Source organism: Manacus vitellinus, unplaced genomic scaffold, assembly GCF_001715985.3.
Source record: "Manacus vitellinus isolate BGI_N305 unplaced genomic scaffold, ASM171598v3 scaffold_62_pilon, whole genome shotgun sequence".
NCBI classification, from domain to species: Eukaryota; Metazoa; Chordata; class Aves; order Passeriformes; family Pipridae; genus Manacus; species Manacus vitellinus.
The window spans coordinates 2,108,798-2,132,588 of NW_021940704.1; the positions used below are offsets into that span (position 1 = coordinate 2,108,798).

Here is a 23,791-nt window from a genome sequence, read left to right on the forward strand (position 1 = left end):
GCTCTTCCCTGGTTGGAATTTTTTCTGCACAACAATCTTCTTTTCTTAAATATGTTATCCCAGAGGTGTTACTGTCACTCCTGATTGGCTCGGCCTTGGCCAGCAGCAGGAATTCCGTCCTGGAGCCGGCTGGCGTTGGCTCCACGGGACAGGGGAAGCTTCTGGCACCTTCTAACAGAAGCCACCCTTGTAGCCCCCCCGCTACCAAAACCCAGCCACAGAAACCCACTACATTGTCCTTGTCATATCCTCCTTTAAACTGCAAAATCTTACCAAGCCAGAGCATGTGTGTGGACCTTCCCCTTCTGGGTCAGCTGTTTCAGTGTTACTGTGGACTGGTGCTGTGGACTCCCTTGGCTCACCTGGCAGCCTCTCCATCTTTAACCGTTTGATTTTCACGGTGTATTTTGGATAAAGCAGAAGGAAGTGAAGGAATGTCCAGAGATCTTGAAGCCTTGTGTCATTTGCTGAGGTGCTTGTATGCCTGATTAATTATTGCCTAATTATAAACCCTCAGGGTCATACTTTTCACCAGCGAGAAGAAAATGTTACATAGACTGCCAAGAAATATCAGATTTTCCATCCCAGCTGTTTTCTGATTAAATGGCTGCACCATGAATTTAAGAGAGTTGTTCAGCTGCACTTGGGGATGGTTTGCCATTTGTTCATCCCTCTAATGTCATGCCAGACAGAACCTCAACTTCTCCTCCCTCTCTCACCAGAGGATTTTTGGTACCTAGCAGCAGTGGATAGGTATGGCTGAAGTGACACACTTGGTTTTCCCTTTTTTCATCTCAGAATGTTGCTGTGCCCACTGCAGGGGAAGGGGACAGAAGTACAGTAATGCTCACACTGTGTAGCAAGGCAAAGGAATGGGGGAATTCCTTTTTTTTCTTTTTTTATTTTCTATTTAAAAATAGAACAAAACTGTTGAGAAAACTTTGGAAAGGGTTTAAATGGCTAAACTAGGCTGTAGTTCTCCTAAATCTCATGGGTCTTTCCAAAACCAAAGAAACTCTATTTGAATAGCTAAGCTTCCATGAGCCACAAATTTAACACAGCGACTGATGGAGAACTTGCAGGTCCCTAACAAAGCACAAAGCAAAGACAGAAAGGATGGTAGGAAAACACTGATTTGTGCAAGTTAAATAATCATGAGTCTATTGCAAGAAAGGAGCACATTAAAATGGGGTTGTTAATATATCAACAGCACAGTCACTTAATAGGCATGCAACATATTTTACTGCTGTTTTGGCATTAGTCTCTGGCAGAGAATTGTCTCTAAACATGAGAGATATCTATCACAAAAAAAATGGACTAACTGGTGTCCTAATCTGAACAGAGGTCAGAAATCTGAATATCAGTGACCTCTGAGGAACTGCTGAAGTGCTGTGGGATGTGTATTTTAGAGAGTGATGGCTGAGGGGAGGCAATACATGTGTGTTTGTAAGAAGAAGGCAGTGAACATACTGCTCTAAGCAAAGAAAAAGAATAAAAAACAATAGGTAAGAGAATCTGTGCAGAAATGAAACATCAAATTTCCGTTAAAAGGCAACATGTAGAAAGTTCACATTTTTGTCCAGCTGTGCTTTATGGACACCTTAACAGTACAGGCCTCAGAGGTTCACACAAGAGAAGAATGATGTTCACTTTGTCTCAGGACAATGAAGTCTATTATGACATCTGTGCAATGTCCATTAGGAAGTGCTGGCCCTGTCCCTAATCTATGTAATTTAAACTATGCAGTAGGAGGGGATCTCTTAAGGGTATCAAAACCAACAGAACATCTGAATTAGTAAGCAAAATAAAATTGTTTCCAGCAAATGTCTCTATCCTCTCTGGCTACAGGGGCATTGGGACCTTTGCAGACTCTCAGGGGGTGTGATGAACACGTGTGTGCCGAGGGGCATTTCCAACCACTACCATTTCTTGTTTGGAGGATTTAATGCAGAGACTTGTTTGAGATCAGGTACCTCCACTGTCAAAGCATCATCAACAACCTGAATCTCTTGGGAGGAAAACCAAAACATCACATCAACTCGCTAGTCTGGTCTAAATTTTTTATTTACTTATTTATTTTTTCCCCCATTCCCTGAAACGTGCCCTGGGCCAAAGGGAGTTGTTTGGGTTTTTAGATCCAAAACTTTTGCTGATACTCCATAAAAATGCCAGTTCCCAGTCTGTTCTATGTGCCACCTTTAGTGACTTTGCCAAGCACCTTCTTTCTTGTATTAAAGTCTGGCAAGCTCTTCAAGCAAAAATATTCTGTCTGTACTTCAGAAGGAGCCTTTACTCGTCTGTGTTTGCCTGGAAACTGTTTGCAGGAGAGTTGTGTGTTCCCCATAAGGGGAGAACAGCTCCTGCTGCTCACTGCAAACCAACTCAATCCCTCTGTTTCTGCCCTTCAGAAAGGATCCTCATTCTCAGTGCAGACCCCAGGATTTGCTCTGTACCTGTCTGTGTCCTACAGCGTGTTCTGGATTCAGACACTCTGTCAGTAGCTTTCACAACAGCATCAGAACTCCTGGAATACAATTGGATTTGCCAGCATAGGAGGTTTTTGTTCCTGAATGGAGACCAAATATAGATAAATGAACTGCTTAATTTCAAAATTAATACAGAAAATTGAAAAAGAACATTATATTTGTGTTAGAGGATTTTAAATTGACCTGCTCCCCAGATGTAGGAGCAAGAGACTTGTGGTTTCTTCCCCAAGAATTTAATCCTGCAGGCACAGCTCATGTGGAGCAAGTCCTTAGTCACAGAACAGTTTGTTTTGACAGTCCTAAATGATCCATACGAGTCACCCTTGCTGTACAAGAATTAAGTAATGTCTCCATGTCAGCACTTTGCTGAGAGCATGCTGAAGTTAATTTGCACCCCAGGTCAGAGCCCAGATTCTTTCAAAGGAGTGACACTGAGCATAACTTTTTGGATGTCTGTAGACCTTGGCTGAGGTCTTGGCAGCACCGTGTGTGTGAGTGTCCTGCACAAGACCAATGAGAAACCAGAGCAGCTGTTCCCAGGCCTTGGTGTTGACTTATGACTAGTCACAGAAATTGTCCAAATTCATTTTACTGCTGCACACATCAGCGAGTAAAGATCTATTAAATTACCAATGGTAATTGCCATCACTTGTTTCTGGTACTTTGTATTTAAAAAAATTACAAACTCTTTACCTGAAGGTTGTTCACTTTGGTGTGTTACACAGGACAAAGGAGATCCACAGGTATTCCCACACTTCTCCGCTTTTGCTGGCAGAGCACGAAGCCAGAGACTTCATGTAATGAATTGAACGACAGTTCTGTGCAGAGAGTAAAAACCAGTGACAAACATCACTGCTGTGACCTTACTTTTCCTGTCGTTCACCCCTTTTGAATGATGCTTAGAACTGGTATCAATCAAGTATTACCTTCAAGAGAGAGAATAACTGTGCAGAGTCAGATCTTTCTTTTCCATGTGACTCATCCTTAATTGCCTGCATTCAACAAAGGACAATTCAGTTTGTGTGGAGACAGAGGAGACCTCAAAGGGAGAGTTACAAACAGCTCCTTCTCTCTGAAGTGCTTCTTGATGGAGCCATGATGGACCAATACCTACAGAACCAATTCCAGCTGCAGGTTATTTCAAATTTATCTAGACAAAACAGAAAAGTTCTGGATCATTACTAATACACACTGCAGACAGAAGCCTGAGGTGCAAAGAATGGTCAATTCATAAATCTAACGTGACATTATCTAAAACTGAACAGCTGGAGAAAAAAGTCAAGTTTTTCATTCTACCTTCAGGATAAAAGATGCTTGGAAGTAAAAACATTTGGAAGGGTATTATCTATCAGATTTATAGCTTTTTTTTTTAAAAAGTTGCCGTTCTACTTATTTGCACTGTACAAGGCAGGTGCATTCATGGTCTCTTCGATGTTCCTTTCATTTGTTCAAGTTTCCTTTCACCCACTTATTTCAGTTGTGACCAAGGGTAATCTGGATTTCTTTGGGTCAAAGATAAGGATAAATACCAAAGACCTGGACGTGCACTGGATGTTTGTTCTTCACCTGCTGCCTGTGCCTGTTTGTGCCTTCAGGACTCGTAGAGCTGAGGATGGACATGGAATGATGCCTTATGAAACAAGTTTAAAGCATTCTAATATGGTAAGATCTACTATTTGCTTTGTTCTGATTTAAATAGCTCCATGACTTGCCAGCTCAGGGGAGGAGTAGGTCCAGCACTGTCTGTCTTAGTCCAGTGGACCTCAGTGGGATTTATAAACAATATTTTCAGGAATCTTATCAATCATCCTTAAACCTTTGACATGTACCACATGAGCACCACGTTAACAAATAGACCTGGAAAGGGACCCATTCACACCCACCTTATTATATCCTGCATACAGTTTTTAATGCAAAAAAATAACTACTTGTGCTTTTGCTCAGGGGTTGTTCCTCTCAGTACCACAATAGCAATAGCATGGCATTATCTGGAGTCTTTGTACCTCAGGCCAGTGATTTAGATGGGAACGTGCTGGTGAGATTTGACCCAACATTTTTTCCTATTGCATTTCCCTCAGTGCTTTCCATGTAAAGAGCTGGATGCTGTAGAAGGTAACCCTGTTCTGTGGGTGTGGAACCCAAATTCATACCTGTAGATGTCTAGAAGCAAAAGGGAGATTTGTAAAGCCTGGCAGGTCATAAAAACCTCTAGTAAAGGAAATTTAAGGTTATTTGCTTGGAATTTAAGTTTTTCTCTGTCTACATCACAGATTTTTCTAACATACAATCTAAACTCTTTTCAATGCAAATTAAGCTCTGATTGTACAGATAGTGGTCAGTCTGTTGTATATTATAAGCTGTTTTCATCTGTGCCCTCCTTTCTTTCTAAAGAGATCTACCTCGTTTAATTTTCCCTTGCATCGCCTTTGGCTGTCCTCTGAATTCTCTTCTCTTTGAGATCTGTCCATCTCTGAGTGCAGTGGTTACAACTGGACCCTCTCTCCCAGCTGAAGACTCCCCAGTGAAAACAGAGCAGAAAAAATGACTTCCCTGACATACAGATGACACTGCCAAAGCCAGGCCCACTTCAGGTGCTTTGTTTGCAGCCAGGCCTTTGGCTCCTGATAATTCCACGATCACTGCCATCCTCCCAGCACATTTGGTACCATACACACAAACGGATTCCCTCCTCCAGACACCACGGGGAACTTACCTTTGTAATGCCTTGATTTGGGATCATCTTTCCAACACGCTGCTCTTGAGTTTGCACTGTCTCCTGTGGTATTTGCAGCCGTGGTGGTGCCAGTTGCAGGCGCACAAGGTGGGTTTCCCGTGGCCGTGCAGCTTAGCCCGCTGGGGGACAGGGAAGCTCAGCAGGACCTTTGATTTTTCAGAAATTATTTGGTGTTTTTCTTGCTCTGTACTTAAAGTGTGCTGTGAGCATAAAATGCCACTGTGGGATGGGAATAGGTTTTTAAAAAAGAAGTATTGGAAACTAAGCATGAAAAAAAAAGGACGTCCCTTTTGCCATCTATGAGGGGCGGGGGGCTGACCCTAAAAAGAAACAGTACCAAAGCTCCTGCTTGTTGGGACATGCAGGTGGGCTGCTGTGCTTTTCTTTTATGAACATGCAAGAGCTGCAATTACTGGGGGAAAGGGCAAGGTTTTTTTATGAGAAGCAATCACAGAGACTCACTTTTTCCAAAAGGTACATTGTACTTGCTCTCAGATTGTTGCGCTGTGTGGTGATGAATAACACTTGGAAGCAGATGTCAAAAGCATCAGTGCTCAGTGGAAATAGTACATTTTTTCCATTTTATGTCTAGTTTAGACTATATTAAAGAGGAGGGAAAAAATTTAAAAGCTGAAAACATGCTGAAACAAGTTACAGTTGTAACAGAATTGACGACAGCCAGGAAATTCCAAGTTCGGGTCCTCACTCTGGGCACTCAGACTAAGAGTTCACCACTAACCCTTGGGTTAGTGTTGGTCACAACAGCTTCATCCTTTTTATTTGCTGTTATGTGTGTGCCTGTTTGATGCTGGCTGTTTTTCTCTTTTCTTTTGATCTTTCAGAAGAATTTCTGAAGTCCGTGTCCTGCCCCGTGTGCCTTCATACCAGTTCAAAGCTGTCAGGGAAGTAGAACTTTATAAACACCCATCTAAAATGCTCTGCATCCCAGAAAGGTCGCAGAAGGTTTGTTCTAGAGACAAGAATGAACACAAATATGAACTTCTATCACTGTTTATTAAAGCATGTGATATTCACATAAACATTGCAATATTTTCTTTGCATGTGTTAGTAATAAAAACTTTCCATATTACTAAAATCTGAATATTTAAATCATGTAATGTTATTTTTTCTTGAAGGTAATATCAAATTATATTTTGCTCAAATGTTGACAACAAAAGCTGATCTGCCTGGGTTTGCTTTGATCCTCCTGTGAATGGCACGGAGCAGTTCCATGTGCACATAGTGAGGTACAAACCAGATTACATATTAATAAATGCAGTGTAACCATGCCAACCTTGATGCCCATGCTCTGTTTACCCTGCTCCTCTGATGTGGCCAGATTGTACATTTCTTCCACTTGTTAAGTTTGGAAAGGTGATATGATCTGGAGATTTACAGACCATGAAGATTATGGTCAAAAGTGGTCATTGTGGTCATGTAGAGCAGGAGTAGGATTAATCCCTGTTGAAACAGAAGAATCCTGATCTTACAGTTTCCACTGATTCAGCACTCTGTCTTCACTTGTTCCAACAGTTGGTAACCAAAGTGTTAAATGTGCTCCTCAACTCTTACTCTCTATTTGTGCACCTTTTACCCACTGCACTTGAAAGCATTTTATTTCTCAGACCTCTTCTCTTAGGCACTTACAATGTTAGCATGGAATCCTCTCTAATAAGTTAAACCAATGTCACTCCCAGACACCTTTACCCAGAACCTGTTCTGTTATTAATCCTGAACCAAACCAAATAAGGTCAAGTCAAAATTTGTCGATGCCAAATCTTGGGGTGACAACTGCACCAGTACCAGACCCAGAGATGGTGTGACCACACTTCCCATATAGGATATTCCGTGTTTGAGAGTTTTTAATTACCTGCCTATCCGTGTGATCCCTGAAAAGGAGCTGGAGTGGCTGTGGAGCAGATGGAAGCCCCTGCAGGAAGGCTGTAGGCTGAATGTATGACCTGGGATTTGGCTGTACAGGGGCTGGTGCTGCTGCCCCACTTCCCACGGGATGCAGATCCCTATCAGTGACCATGCTCTTCCCACTTTCTCTTCCCACAATGTTTTCTACAGTCATCCTTGGCCAATGTTTATTTTATGCTTCTTCAACACCAGAGTGTGTTAACATAGTCCCAAAATCACTCGCGATTATCAGCAGGCAAGTGTGTTTCTGATCCTCCTTTTAAATGCAGACAATTAATTAATCTTAGTTAATTTTAAATCTTCTTAATATCTCCCATGTTGATTTTGTCTTTCTGGCTTCTTGATGAACAGCTTTTGCTGAAGTTCAGCCAAAGTAGCTTTCTGTGAACCCCTGTTGATTTGGGTTGGGTGTAAATGCTCTTTGAGTGTCATGGGCTGAAATACTTGCTGTTATCCCTGTATTTCCCTGTCTGGGAAGGGAGGCTGACCAGGCTGTCTTTGACCAGACTGTCCAACCTACCCTTTTTAGAAAACTGGCACATCACCAGCTTTCTTTTAGTTCTCTGGAAATTCCACTGTCTTTCAAGAATTCCAAATATTCCAAGACTTATGATGTCGTGCGATCTTGAATCCAAACTCCCCACCACATTTCCCTTCACAAAAATAACCATGAACTTTCTAAATTCAATTTATTTCTTTAAAGCATTTCCAATGGTATAATGTTTTGTAGAATGTCTTTTATTGCAAAACCTAAATTTGAAGCCGAAAAGCTGGTTGGCTTTATCTTTAAAAACATGTTTTTTAAAAGATTCTCATTGTTCAACCCAAGCCATTCCAGTCTGTGGTATAAATAATTGTTTTAGTGTCTATTATCCTGAAACACACTGTGTGAAGAAAGTGAAATTCCAGCTGGACAAGTGTAGATAATTAATTTGGGGGCAAGTTGTATTTCAAGTATACAGGGTTTGAATTTTCTGTTTGAAGTAGATTCATCATTTATCTAAACACGAGGCATTAATGTGTATTTTTTGAAGGAATATGATCAAAACCACAATGCAGACCAGGTTAGTTTTAAAAACCAGAGAATCTGGACACCTGCAGGGTGTTTAAGGAAAGCACAAATTATCAACTCCAAAGTACTTAAAGAAACAGGAAAACTGTGAGGGACAAGTTTCAGAAGAGCCCTGGGATCAGTTGGAGTTATCTGTTAGACTGGGAGCAGGGTTATGGCTGTTCTGAGGTTTGAAGGTTACGAGGAGGAGATCCCAGACAGCGTGGAAAGAACGGGGTCAGCGGGTGAGGACGTGCTGGGGCTGCACTCTGTGCTCCCAGTCAGAGGAAAGGATGAGCACAGCTCCAGTGTTTTATGAAGGCATGTTCTAAAGTTCAAACACATCTTGCCTGGAGCTGTTCCTCTTCTGGTGCCCTCTTGACATGAATGGAAAGTGTTTTAGCACTTGAGCAGGTCCTTGGAAGGTCTTTCAGAAGCAGTGGCTGCAAACAAATGGTGGTCATTTGTCTGAGCAAGGTGAAGGATCCATGGGAATTTCAGCCACACAACTGTATTCTCCTGTGCTTGATAAAATTATTTGTTCTCAAACCAGCCTTCTATCTGAGCAGTGTAGCTGAAGCTAGGTGCTTATTCCTGACAGTGTTCGTGCTATAAGCTTTGAGTTATCCTCCAAGGCTTGATGCCTTTGGTGGTGTGGCTTTTCTAAAAAGCCAATGGACATTGTCACACATTAAACTAATGTCAGTCACTGCCTAAAACTGAAACTGTCTCAGTGGTGGATATATATGGCTTACAGGTTTAAAGCATTTTAAAATCAGTAACCTATTAAATACAGAACAGTTTTGTAGCATGAGAACCACTTTCTCTGTTTTACAGCTGAGGGAGACCGATGAATAATCCACAGCAGTGGCAGAGATGGTGGGAAAACTCTGGAATGTTGAACATCAGGGCACCTTCAAGGACCCTGTTCTCTCCTTTGGTTCATATGGCTTCTATTAGCTACAGCATTTCACTTTTTTTATCAGTGGCTTTAATATTAAAAGACATTATCCTTGGTGAACTTCTGTTTAGCAAATGTGCTTTCTGCCTTCAATCTGGTAAATGCAACCCAGAGCTCCCAAGGTTAGTGCCAAGTGAAAAAAGCCCCATGAAAATGGACAAAACAACCAAAATCAAGCAAAAGTATGGCCAAGATCAGTCTTCCTCACCCCGGTATTGTTGTCAGGGAGCATAAGGACTGATCTGACCTTAATGAAATATTTGGAAGTGCTGCCTTGCAGGGAGCACAACTGATCTGCAGCATCCCTGCCAGATCACACTGCTGGCTACGTGTGGCATTGGTGGGCGTGAATGAGTTTTTGATGCTCCCTTTTATTAAACTGGAAAGAATAATTATCTGGAGTCCAGTGCAAGCTGCACCCCATCCAGCTATCTGAGTGGGCAGTGAAATGGGATGTTTGGGGGAGTGATGAGGATGTTGAGGGTGAATGTTTTGGTGTGTTCATCCAAACTCTATGGCATTCACCTGGATTTGGGATTTTCTACAAATTGTGAATTCAGCCCTGATTCAGTAGCAGCCACAGCAGGTAGCAAAGCATCAGTTGGCCCTCGTAGTGCTCATGGTACTCTTTTTAGGTTAGGGGTTCTATCCCTTAGCTTTCCCATATAGTGTCAGACACACTTCTAAAACTCAATAAACTATAAATAATAATAGCAACCCACATGAAATTTTATGATCTTGACTCATATCTGGTTTAGGTTTTGGGCTTTGTTAAAAATCTGCAAATTAAAACCTGTGTATTTGTGGGTTTGCAGTGACCTCACTCTGAAATCCTGGCTACCAGGGCAGCAGCCAGAGCCCTGTGGTGTGTGTCCTGCAGGGTTACTTCCACCCCTTCCCCAGCCTTCCATACCCCACATTGTGTGAGAGCAAGAACCACACCATTAAACCTCGGGAAAATGTGTTATTTATGGGACTATCACAGGAGTTGTGAGGATTTCGGCTATGCTCCTGTGAGTTTGGGGTTTTAGCTTTGATTGTAAGTCTTTATTTTGCCAATATGCTGCTTACACAGTGTGGTATCAAGTGTTCTCACTTCTTAAAAAGTCTTTGTAGCTGGAATATGAATTTTTCTTTAAAAATAGAGTTGCTCTTAAATTAGGATGTTTTCAGTTTTGCCAACCTGTGAAAGCTCATAGAGGAAGGTAATCATTGCACCGAGTTAGCAAGTCTTTGTTGTCACTATCTATAGATGATTCCCAAAAGGACTTTACTCCCTGCTAGAGCAATAAGTCTTCCCTTGTGCTTCTGTGAACATCTGCAGTCCCCCAGGAAAGCATTCTGCACAATCAGAGTGAAGCATTTTCCCAGGAAATGTGTGCAAATTGTGTCAGTCCATCAACAAACCAACCTCTCTCTTGTTTTTACCTTTGGTTCTTGTAAAGGCTGCGGTCAGAGCGCTGCCTTTCTTGGAAACTTCTTTTACAAGTGCTGTAGGAGTTTGGGAAACCTGTCAAACATCCCAAGCAGCTGCTGAGCAGAGCCCGCGCTCCCTGTGTGCTTTGGCACCGGGGGGATGCACAGGAGCAGGAGCGAGCGCAGGCACTGCCCTTTGAAGTCTGCCTGGTGATGTTATATTGTTCTTGGCTCTCTGGCCTTTGGAAAATCCACTGCATGGAGTTCTCAGCGCTGCTGGAGCACACGGCTTTCCTCGAGGCTGGGGAAGGGTGGCTGGAGCGTTACACTCGCCTGTGAAACACCTCGGTCGTTTTGCTGCTAAAATCGTGTTATTTTATTAAATTCCCATGAGGTTTTTCCTTTTTCTGATTGGAGCAGTCCCCCAGTTTGTGTCCTGGGGGGTTTCGTGCTTTCACCATCACGCTGATGAATCCCCTCGTCTGCATTTGCAAAAGGGTTTTGTAATGACTAAATCACAGCTGAATTTTCTGCTTTGGAATTGGATTCACCTGCACCCCTCACTTTGAAAACAGAATTATTTCACTTTCTACTGCATCTTCCACCCACAGCTGAAAAAGCTCTTTATAACCTGTCAACATACTTAAGTTCAAAAAACAAACCCGCACTTCTGGAGTGCTTAAAAATTGGAATATGGGATGTTTTCAGGCGTTTATCTGGTACTGCCCCCTTAGAGGCAGATGGGAATTGATGAACCCGGGGTGAGGAAGGTGCTGTGCTACAATAACACTTCTCTGTGAGGTAACAGCAACCTGGTTTTGGAACAGGAGTGTCTGGAAGGCACTGCCACACTGTGAATGGCAAAGTGACAACAGCTGGGCTGAACTGTTATCTCTGACACACACCAGTGCTTCCCCTTTAGTCAAGGGAAAAATAGAGTAGGGAAGATTCAGTAACCAAAGGCAGGGACAGGACAGATGAGAAGATTTAAGCTACAGGAAAATGGGTTTTTTCAAGGCTGACTTGAAAACCCACATGGCTGTTGAGGAGAGTCTCAGTCTCCTCCATCTGCATCCCGAGGAGTCATCCTCCTCTGGTACAAACAGGATAGCTTGCACTCTTAACTACAAAAGCATGTTGAGTCCCTAGTGCCAAGTTCAATTGCCAAATGTTGCTACAGATCTAGAGCTTTTTTCTTCTTCTGTTTCAAATTTTTTGTTTGCTGCTCTCCAGTTTGGTCATGTTTTCCTACATGCACTCTGGCATTCACATGTGGAGAAATGCAGGTCTTTGCTGTCATTGTTGTTGTTGTTGTTGTTGTTCCTGTTTTTATTTCAGTGAATGCCTCACAGTTACATTTTTCTAAGCTTTAAGTTGCAGCACAACATTTGTAAGCCCGTTGCATTATCTCCTTCTATGACTTGAGCAAAGTATTTTCTTCACAGCCTCCATGTCAGAAAACAAATACTCTTATGGCTCAAATCCCAAACCAAGCTTTAGATAAACATTTTATCATCATCTCAAACTGAGCTTTGATTGTACTTTAAGACAAGTAGAAGTAATAAGAGACAAAGGAATTCTCATGGACTTATAAATCCTTACAAGTCTCTGGTGTGGGAACAAAGCATGATTTCATTCAAAATTTGTAGCAAACCTAAAAAAACTTCTGCAAAGATTAAAACATTTTAAAAGGCTTTACAACCTAATTGCCTAAACATGTAAACTATTCTTGCAAATGAGCCTTATTTTGTGTGACCAAAAGGTGTTGAAGCAGGCTCTAAAATACTACTCTTCTCCCTCTTATTTTGTATGTTTTTATCTTGTTGTGCACATTAAAGTGAAGGTGTTTTTTTTCTGGGGGGAACACTGGAAAGTTAAAATAAATGTTATTATTGATCATATGCACTAAGGTTGTAAAAGAGCTCCCTGGGTCTCAGTGTGAGCATTAATCAGCATGAGAGGGGAGGTTCAGCACCTTCTGATTTCACTTGTGATCTTCCAGCTGACGGAGCCCAGTTGGAGCAGCCACTGCCCTTCTGCCTTTCCCCAAGGGAAGCTTGCTCAGGTGGGGTTAAATATCCACCCCTGGCAGGTCTGTGTGTAGCTGATGGGTGAGGAGAAAGGGAAAGAAAAGAGGAAGAATGGTGGGAATGACTATGTAAGAGAAACGAAAAGTTTTCCTGGAGTTTCTATGAAAAGTATTTCTGCAGTTCACTGAAGTCCAATTTATTATTCTCTCTTCCAGGAGAAGTAGGGACAGAGCAGCACTGGAGAGGGGTAGGTAGACCTTTAGGAAGAAGGCAGTTTTAAGGAAAAGAGGAGGGGACTGAGGATGGAGAGGTGCCAGTGGCTGCAGATGGGTCTGAGCATGACAGAGCTGTCCCCAACCTTTTGGCAGGTGGGGAAGAAGAGCACAGCTGGGGCACAGAGAGGCAGTGCCTGGCAGGGGATGGAGACATGGATGAAACCAAGTTCTCACATTTCCTCTGTCTGGGGCAGTCTCCAAACACCCACAGGAACAGCCAGTTATTAAATGTGGCTTCCCATAGTAAAGGCACCTGTGTTTGTTTTTAAATAAAACAGCTAAAATAACTTTAATGTCCTTATAGCACTGCAATGCAATGTAACTGGGGAGCTCTGCACTTGCTACTGCCTGGTTGTGATGCACAGGTGAGGTCACAGTGATGCATGTTGTAGACCCACATGTGGTTTTAGAAGAAAGATTAGCTACTGGCTGCCAGGCATGGGAGGGTAGGAGTGAAGGGCAGCAGGCCAATGCAGCCAGCAGGAGTTAAGTAGAGAAAACATTTTGATAAATACTCTCTCATGTGTTTTATTTGCAATGGCATTTGTGAAATCACCTTCACAAAAGGAAGGAACCAGGAGTGGGAAAAAGGCAGGTTGATATCAGGTTGCTTTTATTTGGCTGAAGCCAGGTAACAGTCATCAGAGTTAAACAAAGCCCCTGAACTGGCTACAGGCTACAACAGTACATCAGTATTCTTTCTGCTTCCCTCTTATCACAGATACAACCATTTGCTTGCAAAACTGGGCTGCTGTAAAACTCATGACATCTTTTACAATGCCACCCTCACTGACTGTTACACTATGTACTGAAAATGCAACAAGGACAATGACATTCCATGGGAGAGCTGCAGAACACTTTCCCAGGCACCTGGACTTTAGTGGACAGTAGGGAGCTGTTTGGGCACCAATTTCATGTACTTGTGTACTGTCTTCAGTCACATGTTGCTGTATTTATTCCCTCTTTTCTTAGCCACCAGAATTCTGGGGGCTCAGGTACTGAGATTCTACAGGAAAAAAGCTCAGTGTAGAAACAGTTATAGAAAGCAATCTATTGTCATGTTCCTAAAATGGTTTTATCAGCCTCTGGTTTATTATTTGAAAGAAAAATAGTGTATTATCGGAAATTTAAATATGTGGAAGACAAAAAGTCACAAAGTAGAAAAGTTGCTTCTTCGCCTTCTTCTACTCATTCATGTGAGAATTCCCTTCTGTCACTGCCTCTTTTCCTTCTTAGCACAACAGTCACCCTGTCAGCCTGCAGCAGATGCTGAGGCTTCAGCAGAGGGCACATTTTAATATCTTAGACAACTGAAAGTCTGTGAACCAGCACTCACACTAAGGAAACAGGTCTGTGAGTGTGTCACAAGCCTTGACAGACCTGCTTTGGGCCCTGCAGCGCCTGCTCTGGTGCCCCTCTGAACGTGTCAGCGGCTCACAGGGAGAGGTTCTGGCCAGGGCTGGTGTGTGAGCCAGCTGCCAGTCAGCTCCTCTGGCTCCACACCAGCTCCTCCTGCCGCTGCCCTCAGTGTCCCTGGAGCTGTGGCTCCCACACCAGCTCACTCTGGGCCCTGCCTGGTGTGTGCCAGAACAGGCCCCTCACACTCTGCCTCCCCCGGCCGCTCCAGCTGCTCCCCGTCCCCGAGAGCCCCGAGCGTGATGCTCCTGGGAAATCCAGCATCTCCTCAGCCTGTGGTCACTCCTGAAGGATCTTTGTTGCTGCTGAATGCACCAAACAGCCCAGAACTGAGCAGGTGGGTTTGCTGCCCTGGGCAGTGTGATGTTTAATTGTCTGTGCAGTAGCACCTCTCCAAGCACAAGTTCCAGGCAGCCAAAGGCCCAGAAACTTGATGCTCCATGTGAAGAACACAATGTTCACCTAGTGCTTGTTGCCAAGACTTGAAGGATGAATTTTGAGACCAGGACAGCCTATAAACTCTCACATTAGGCTGAGTCACTGTTCTGGCAAGATAGGCCTAATTTCTCTATATGTAAACTTATCTCCAAAGTACTTTATCATCCTGCAACTGCTCTAACATAACAGCCTCTGAATGACTGAACATTGCAGAAGCAATTATTTACATCAGGTAGGTGAAACAACTCTGTGGTAGGTCTTGCAAAGAAATGAAGCAAACCCAGATATTTTGTTTTTGTGCTTTGTCTTAATACTCAACTCCTCTGTGGATCAGGAAAGTCTCTCAGTTTTCCATGCCAGTTTGTCTTATCCTTCCCAAGAGCATTGGGTCAGTTCATGTAGTTTTCATAAAGACTCCAACAAACACACTGACACAACTCAGAACTGGCCACTGGTAAACAAGAATGATAATTGCTGGTAATTACACCCTGCAAGGAGGAGGAAGGCATTTAAAAGAAGCTGCAGGCTCTGCAAGACAACAATTTGTAGCTGGATTAAGCTGGAATAAACCCAGGTCCCAGAAGTGAAAAGACAGTGTTTCTAAGCCTAGAGCAACACTTGTCTGCCAGTTAGCCTGGAGTGTGCAGTGCCCAGTTGTAGTTCCAGGCTCTTTGGAAGCATTTAACACTCAAATATTAAGGGGACAGAAGCTTAACCCTTACATTCTGGAGGCCTGAATTGGTTTGGGGCTGGTTTTGAGGGTTTTTTTGGACATGTATATATGTGCCCAGAAGGGTGTTTAATAACTTTTTAACCTAAATACAACAAAAATTATTTTTCTGTACTATCTCACAAGCACCACTCGCTAAAAAGGGCAGGTTAGCAGTTAAAACAATTAAGCTGAAATTCTTGGATTTCACTGGAAGGGCATCCACTCTCTATCCATTAAAGTCTTGCTCGGGTTTTGCCAGAGATTTTTTTCTGGAGAGTGATGGATGGGCAAATGCTGGTAAAACTGTTTATTGTAGATTTTTCTAAGCCAAAGTGTATTAGCTACAGCAGTTACCATGAGACACGTGGGAGAAGGGCCAGACCGACAGGTACAGTGTGGGGCTGGAGGTGGGAATGCTTCAGGAATATCGTGGGGCTGGAGGTGGGAATGCTGGGTCTGGAGGTGGGAATGCTTCACAGAACTCTTCCCTCCTGGAGTGTTTGTATTTCCAGTCCTAAGGGGATTGCCAGAGGTCAGAGTTTCAAAGAAGTTAATCCCCATTTTGGTCCGTGCAGGAGTCTCTCTGTGAACCAGCACAGACAGTTTGTAGCACACTGTGCACTTGGGTACTTAACCCTTTTCCCCCTTTTCTGGCTACAAATGCAAAGAGCAGACTCAAATCTGAGGTTTTACAGGAAAAAACAGTTGTCCTCATAAAAACCTGGGCAAACTTTAGAGGGGACTGGAAAATTATTGGCTTCAGTGGTATAACTCACAACTGCTAGATAAACATACACAGCAAAAGTACTTAAAATGAGAATTGTTTTCTCTGCAGAGGCCTGTGTAGGAATCCCTTGCAGGAGCTGATGCCATCAGAGGTTCTGGGGGGAAATACTCTGAGTCTTTATCAGAGACTCAGGAGTGCTCCAGAGAGGAGCTGCAGCACGAGGGCACACGCAAGGTGCAAAGGGGAAGATGGGGTGCAGGGTGTCAGGAAGTTTTTTAGATGGCTTTGATACTACAGAAAATATTCAGTGGAACGGCACCTTCGGTTTCTAGTGCAGTCTTTAGGGTGTGCAAATAGATTAAACACTTGGCAGAGTCTTTATATAATAATCATCTATATGAATAAGGAGTATTCAGGGTCTTTTTAAGTATTCACTTTCCAAGCAAATACATACAACAGAAGAAATTATTTCAGGCTTAACGTATTTTGAGTTGTTTTTCAGTTGTTGCAGTTATATTTTCTGAAGTTTTCCTCTAAAAGTGCCAAGCTGATTACTCTAGCTAGCTGCTTTCCCAGTCTAGCAGCCTCTTCCAGGGTTAAAACAAAAAGCAACAATTGCTAGATCTTTTAATTTCTGGGCCCCTCTGAACGTGCTGCCTGTTAACCCCTGAGGACTGCTGAAACATTTGTGCTCTGCAGGCCCAGAGCCAAGCTTAGCATGCCACAGATGAAGTAATGCCATACCTGTCCATCTGTTTGGCCTATTGCTTTACAATATTTGGAATAAAAAGTGAATTTCATCTCATTTTCTGTGACATTGTTTAGAAATAGACCATTCTGACGTGTCAGAATGAAATGCAAATCACCCCTTTAGCGAACCAAAGTGTGATTTCTCACTGATGTTTTGCAAGGCCTGACTGTTATGATTGTACCCACTTGTATATCCTCACCTTCCTCCAGCAGAAAATGTAATGGAAAACGTAACCCTGACAATTACATACAGATGGCACCATCCCATGATTTCAGCTCTGGGTGGTGGCTTATATTTCTGTGCTACAACTGGTGTAAATTAACTTGGAGTCCTCCTCTGCACATGTCTGATATTGTATCTTCCCTGGCAGGGAGAGCAGGCCCTGCACATGTGCTGGGGAGAGGCCGTGCTGGCAATATTCGGGTTATTTGGCCGTGACACGTTGCCAGTGCCAGTGAGAACCCAGGGATCCAGTTGGATTTGCTGGGAACAGTATTAAATGTCTCAGATCATCCAGCCACGATTTATCATCTTTGTGTGGTGACAGAGCAGGCTGGGGTGTCGTTTTTTCTTCATCTTCTCATATGCTGGAAACAACAGCCTTTTCCAATTGGAGTTCCAGGATCTGTTATGGGATCGTTATGTTCTGGGGAGAAAGATTAGGTCTGTCAAAGTGGAGGAGGGAGGGAAGGGAAACAAGAGTGTCTGCACTTTACCTACCCTTGAAAATCAGTTTTCTCTTCTGTCTCATAAATGCTGGATTTTTCTTTTAAGAAGAGACAGAAGAGAAAAGGCCTCCTGCTTCATTCAGCCACTCTTCCCTCAGTGCCTCAATTAATGGAAATTAATGTCATCCAGTAAATAGTTCCCTTCCTTTTCAGTCCTTAGCCACTGTCAGCACCCAGGGGCAGCAGGGCTTTCCAATGCAGCACTGCTGTCACTTGTCCCTCTTTAAACCTGGCACAATCCTACAGCTTCAGTAGACTTGGTCTGAATTTAAGCTGAGCTAAGTGAGAACATCTTTTAGAGGCCAGATTAAATGATTCTGGGGATTGACAGAAGAGTCAAAACACCAGCAATAGAACTTACCTGCTTTATCCATTGGTGTTCCCAGGGCTCTGGCTGTAGGGATTCAGCTAATTAAAATTCCTTTTACCTACATTTTCCTTTATAGCTTCAGGTGGCTATAAGAACCTTCATTTCGTGTCCCAAACTATTATAATGTGTAAACCAGATGCTCTGTTCCACTCCAGAGTGGCAGCATTTCAACAGTAGATCAAATGATCCTCCTGCATAATATCTGTTACTGGCTCGTGCCTTCTAAGATTGTGGTAAGAATTTTAATGAAATGTCTAAAAATAATGTGAAATTTTAAGATTGTAAGTCTTTGTGCTGTATGAAGTGCTGTTTTTATTTGATTTTACTTTCTTTCCATTCCCTGTGTATGTGTGCACGTGTGTTTATGCGTGTATATATCTCAATAGATTAAATCAGCTTTTCTAAAGGCCTGGCTGTCTGATTCTCGCATGGAAAACAGACAATACCAGACATATGAGTTGTTACTTACTGTAAGATTATGAGCCCAGTCTTATTCCCAGGGAAGTAGGTTTAGAGCAAGGCCTATGTCCTTAATGTTTTCCCCAGAAAAGCCCGAGACAGAAACCTTGGGAGAATGAAACGTGAAACCCCCGGGGCAATTTAAGTAGGGCCACAGTTGAAAAGCAGCAAGAACAGGTTCCCTTTGTACTTGTCTGAGCTACACTTGGCATCCCTTGGGGCAAACTGGGAGAATTTCAGCCTTCCGTGTCTACACATCCCTCATTTTTCGGGAGGGGTTACAGAGGAATGCTCTCTGTTCCTTGGGAGCATGGAGTGGAAGGAGATCACTGATTAAAGCAGAGCCTTTTGATTAGATGATGAGGCTGCTTTCAGTGATTAAACACACCAAAAAAAAGTATTTGGGGGCAATTCTTTCTGCAGAAGCTTGGGCTTCTGCTGTCTTCTAATAGTAGAGAGCTATTACAGCACATGAAAAGCAGGCAGGTCAAGAGTGGGTTTGGAGGCTGGGAAGATGCAGAGCTTGGAAGGGGAAGTTACAATTTCAGGATTATGCCAGTATTCATCTGTAACTGGATCTCTGTTTATTTTTGTTTCTTGAGATGCTGTCACAGGCATGTATTGTATTTACCTTGCTGACTCCAGACACACAATGTTGTGTCACTCATCACAGATAAAAGGCTCCAGTGTCCCCAGATAATTGCGGAAATTTTATTAGCTATGATGAAACAATGATAAAAGGTATCAGGGCTTTGATTTCATCTTTTGGAAGGGAGCCTATTTTTTAGTCCACATTTTCCTTTTATTGGAGCAATTTTTTAAAGGACTGGTAATTTTTTAAGAGTCAAACTACCCATTTCTATGAAGCTTTTACCTACATTCCTAAGGCATCGACTTCCATAATCATCATAATTATCATTACACACAGACCCACTGTTGCAGAATGATTCATTAGTGGGACAGCACTGAAATCTCAGTCCATGGAGTCCACAGAGTCTGTTTGTTCATCCAGGATGGCAACACTGGTTTCTGTGTGACTGCTCTGGTTTGCATGTGCAATCCCAGCTCTGTGGAGCTCCTATAAAATCGTGGAAAAAGGCTGTTCTGGTAACATTTGTTTCTATGTATTTTGCTGAGTTGCTATGCTTGCATTTTTTAGTGTTTACATGCTGTGGGGATGTAAAAAGCATAACGTTATGGGGGAAAGGGCAGAGCTTGCCTCAAATTATCATTGAAAGAAAGAAAAAAATGCAGAGAAATGTCAGGAGATCTTGATGAACATGTTTCTGCGGGAACTGGAAAAGAGACCAAGCCACAAAATTAAGAACTAGATCCAGATTCCATATCCTTCAGCTTCACCCCTAAGGGGATGAAAAATTCAGAGCTGAATTACCACAAGTTTGGAAGAAGTTCCTTTATTTCAATTCATCTCTCCACAATCTGGTTATACTGATAACCTCGTTATAAATGTTAATAGAGCAACACCTCTACCTATTGTTATACCTGAGCACAGCAATAACACTGCAATGAGACTATTGCATAAATGCAATTTCTTCCTATTTTTTCCCATTATTTGAATGCATTGTTTGAAACAGGCAATTCTGCTGAATATTATTAAGCTGCCTACAAAAACATTGTGAGATGTTTCCTGCTTTTAAATTCAATATAAGAAAATCATTGAACTTGCTTTCACTCTGGCCCTCAAACTGATAAAACATAAATTACTGGTTGCAGGAGATGGGCAAACATGTCAACTCTTGGACTGAAAGTTAGAGGGTTTTTTATTCGAAAAACTAATTTGAGTCCAGACCAAGCCAACCACAAGATAATAGCAGAAGCTGCATTTAACTAAATAATCCAGCCCCTCCTCCCCACTAAATGGATAAATTATTTTCTACGTCAGAAACTTGGGATACTGCTTTTTATTTCTAAATATCACAATGACATTAGGTGAGAGCTACTTGTAACATGTCTTTCGGGTACTGCAGAATTTCCCCTTCCTGCATTGCAACATTTGAGATAAAGCAAAAAAATATCTTCCAATGAATTTTAAGATTCACATGAGTGTTGTCACAATAATTAAATGAAAGAGGGGTTTGGTGGCAACATGTCCTGCCTGTGCTGAGTTAGCAAGAAGTGCAGGACAAGATGGGACGTGTTGATGCCAGAGGTGACAGCTTGTGATACAACCCCAGTTACCTGTTGGGGTTCCCACAGTGGGATTAAAACACGGAGAGATTGATACATTTCTGTCCTTCAGCATTATCAGAAGGAAAATAGTCTGTCACTGAGCACTTGGTCACCCCAGCTGAGACTTTCAGGAGCCTTAATCATTGAATTTATGATGTAAAACTGTGATAATTATCTTCACAGAGTGTTCTCTTTCTTGTTGCCCTTCTTCTGGCTAAATTCCTCTGATAAAATATAAGTGAAACTGTATGATGATGGGAAGAAGGAACCACATTTGTTACTTAGGGCAGCCAAGATAAAAAAAGTGAGATAAAAAGACTCATACAAAAGAATACATAACCCTGAACCTGGCAATCTGCCTTGTGTCTTTTATCCTTCCTCCTTGATCGCTTTGGTACCTAGTTGTCTCTCTTTATCTTTTTAAGTCATATATTCTATATCATTGCTCTGCTGCCAGGTCAGTTGCGACAAAAGGCAGCTTACTTTCTGTAAAGAGAGAATAACTGTGGAACAGGCAAAATCAAATATTTTAGCAACAAAAATATTATGTAGAATATCTTGACCAGAATTCTGTGGTGGCTGCTATGGAGCTTCAGTCACTTTATGCATACCTGGTCATTAGAACTGGCCAAACCCGGGCTTGCAATAACGTTCAGGTATTTCCAACTAAAATGAATCCTAGTTGGTTAGATTGACACAGGTCAATTAGGTTATTGATTAGGACTAAGAATATTATAACCTTGGAGAAAAATACTCACGGCGTTTTTACGCTCAGTTTTGCAATGCTATTTAAAAGGACATCTAGCAGAGAAGGGTGATATTTAGGTAAATTTAATCTGAGTTGAGTTATGCAGAACTACCCTGTCTTCATCTGTCAATCTCAAACACAGGAGTACAAAACTGTCTTTGCACCAGAGCAGCAGCAACCAATTCTGAACCGTGAGGATGGGAATGACCTCCAGCCTCTCTCTGTGGGCTGTCTTTTGACAGGACTCCCAGTAACAAATGGAAACTTTGTCCCAATAATGAAGAATTATCCAGATTTGTAAATAGTTTTTTGGTTTTCAGGGGTGTCTCCTTTGGGCTTGTGTTCCATCCCAGCCCAGGAAGGGCTGTGGGAGCAGCAGGACCAGGACTGGTGCCCCAGGCTGGGTGTGGGCAGGAGGCAGCTGTGGGAGGAGGAACACCCTGGATGGGTTCGGGGGAGCTGGGTTTGACTCCTTCAGCTGAAGCCAAGAGAGAAGAGCAAAATCCAGTTGGGGGGGCACAGGAAGGGAACCAGCTAAAGGTGTTGGGAGACTTAAATCATCACAGCTGCCTTTTGCCATCCGTTCTTGTTTGGCCTCTTCTGAATTCCGACACCTACACAATACTCTGCCTTTTAAAAACAATGTTGGAGTTCCCGACATTGAACTCTGCAAACAAGTGTGTTCTCAATTAAGGGAAGAACTTCTCCTGCCCCCCCACCTCGATCCGAGTGCTTGGCTCAGATGTTCAGGCCTCCAGAGGAATCACACCAGCACATTTTTCAGAAGGTTTCCCCCTCCCAAAATCCCATTGAATGGCTGTTTCTTATAAACCAATGGAGATAATTTCATGGCTTTTCCCTTTCATGGCCACCCACCTCCTCTTCCCAGCCAGCTTTGATATAAAAAGACAAATCCTTTCCCATTCACATCAAAAGCAGGAGGGTCGCCCTGTGTCACCTACCCTGGGATTTTGACTCAAGTTATTAGGAAAAAAAATTAATGGAAAGAGCAGCTTGGCTTTAACTCCACCACAGTGTGTGTCACCGAGAGTTTTCGGGGTCATTGACAGATCAGCTTCATAGACCAAACAGATAAATAGGCACAAGTTTTTCTTTAATATTATTGTTCATAATTTGTTCATGCCATAAGTGTGCTGAGTGCATTACAGAGGATACCAACCCTTCCTCAGGGAACACAGGGTCTAAGTTGGACATGTGTTTTGTATATTTGCAGTGTGTATTCAGGCACCTCCAGCACTGAATAGGCACTTTTAAAAACAAATTTCAAGTAATAACAATAACATGCTGAGTGATAACAACAGGCATGAGGGTGAGAGGAGGACGAGGGTTACAAAAATAAAGATCATGTGAATTGTTTGCTTTATGTCACACACGAGGCTTGGGATCTCTCTGTTTTTCTTTTAATTTGAATGCTTTTGTCATTCCTTTCTCCTTGGCAAGAAAAGCTGACAAACTTCAGAGGCAGAGGAATTGCTGCTGGAGTAAAGGAGCAATGAGGTAGAGGAAAGGGGCTCTTCCTGCTGACACCTGAAAAACTTCTGGCCTTGCTGCAGGCTGAGGGCTGACAAAGAAGGGGAATGAAGAAAGTCTGAACACAATTGCTATCCTCTCTGGTGTAGATTGTCCCTAGTGCAGGGTTAAATTTTTGAAACGCCTTTCTTCATTCTTATTCCAGCTGCCTCTAACAATAGTGGAGGTTTGTGAAAGCAAGAGAAAAATAGCACGAAGTTCCCAGGACTCGGCACTTAATGAAATGAGATTTCTGATAGTTCAGTGCTCATTCTCATGTCAGAACATTTACCTGGTTCTACATGTACCTGGTGCCTTTCCCTTAAACTGCTCAGTGGGTTCCTCAGTGCTTGGAGCAATCCGTGCATAGGAGGGATGTTTCTATGACACCTTTGGCTCTAAACAACAGCTGGAGCACCCTGTGCTTCAAATAGTTGGTTTAATCTTCATCAGATCTCTTCCTGAGCATCCCATCTGGTGCATCTTACAGGAACCTCGGCGTGAGCTCCTGGTTGTTGTGTTTTCTCAGGTGTTGTTTGTTGGAAGCTTCCTGCAGGGAACCCACAGTCAGTGCTGTTACAGTGGGGACCTGGGGTGGTGTCCCAGGAACTACAGAGCAACCAGAACCCTGAAACAAATTCAGCAGCAGAGTTCATTGTGGTGCCTTGCAAAGGAGTAGGTTTCTGAGAGTGCTCTGGGTTTGAAGCAGTGCTTCTGAGAACACAACTTATAGTGCCTGAAATCTGACTGTTCCAGGGAGACCCTGAGGGGTTTTCAACTCTTTCCCCTTATTTTGTGTATGGGGTCAAGAGGCTCTTAAGGGCTGTCTACAAACTGGGGGTCTTA

At 42.8% G+C, this 23,791-nt stretch overlaps 1 protein-coding gene across 1 annotated transcript in view; it reads left to right on the forward strand.

Annotated features, from left to right (window-relative positions):
• Positions 1-23,791, forward strand: part of ZDHHC15 (zinc finger DHHC-type containing 15) — a 133,168-nt gene that overhangs the window by 76,429 nt on the left and 32,948 nt on the right. The gene's annotated exons all lie outside the window — the stretch shown is intronic.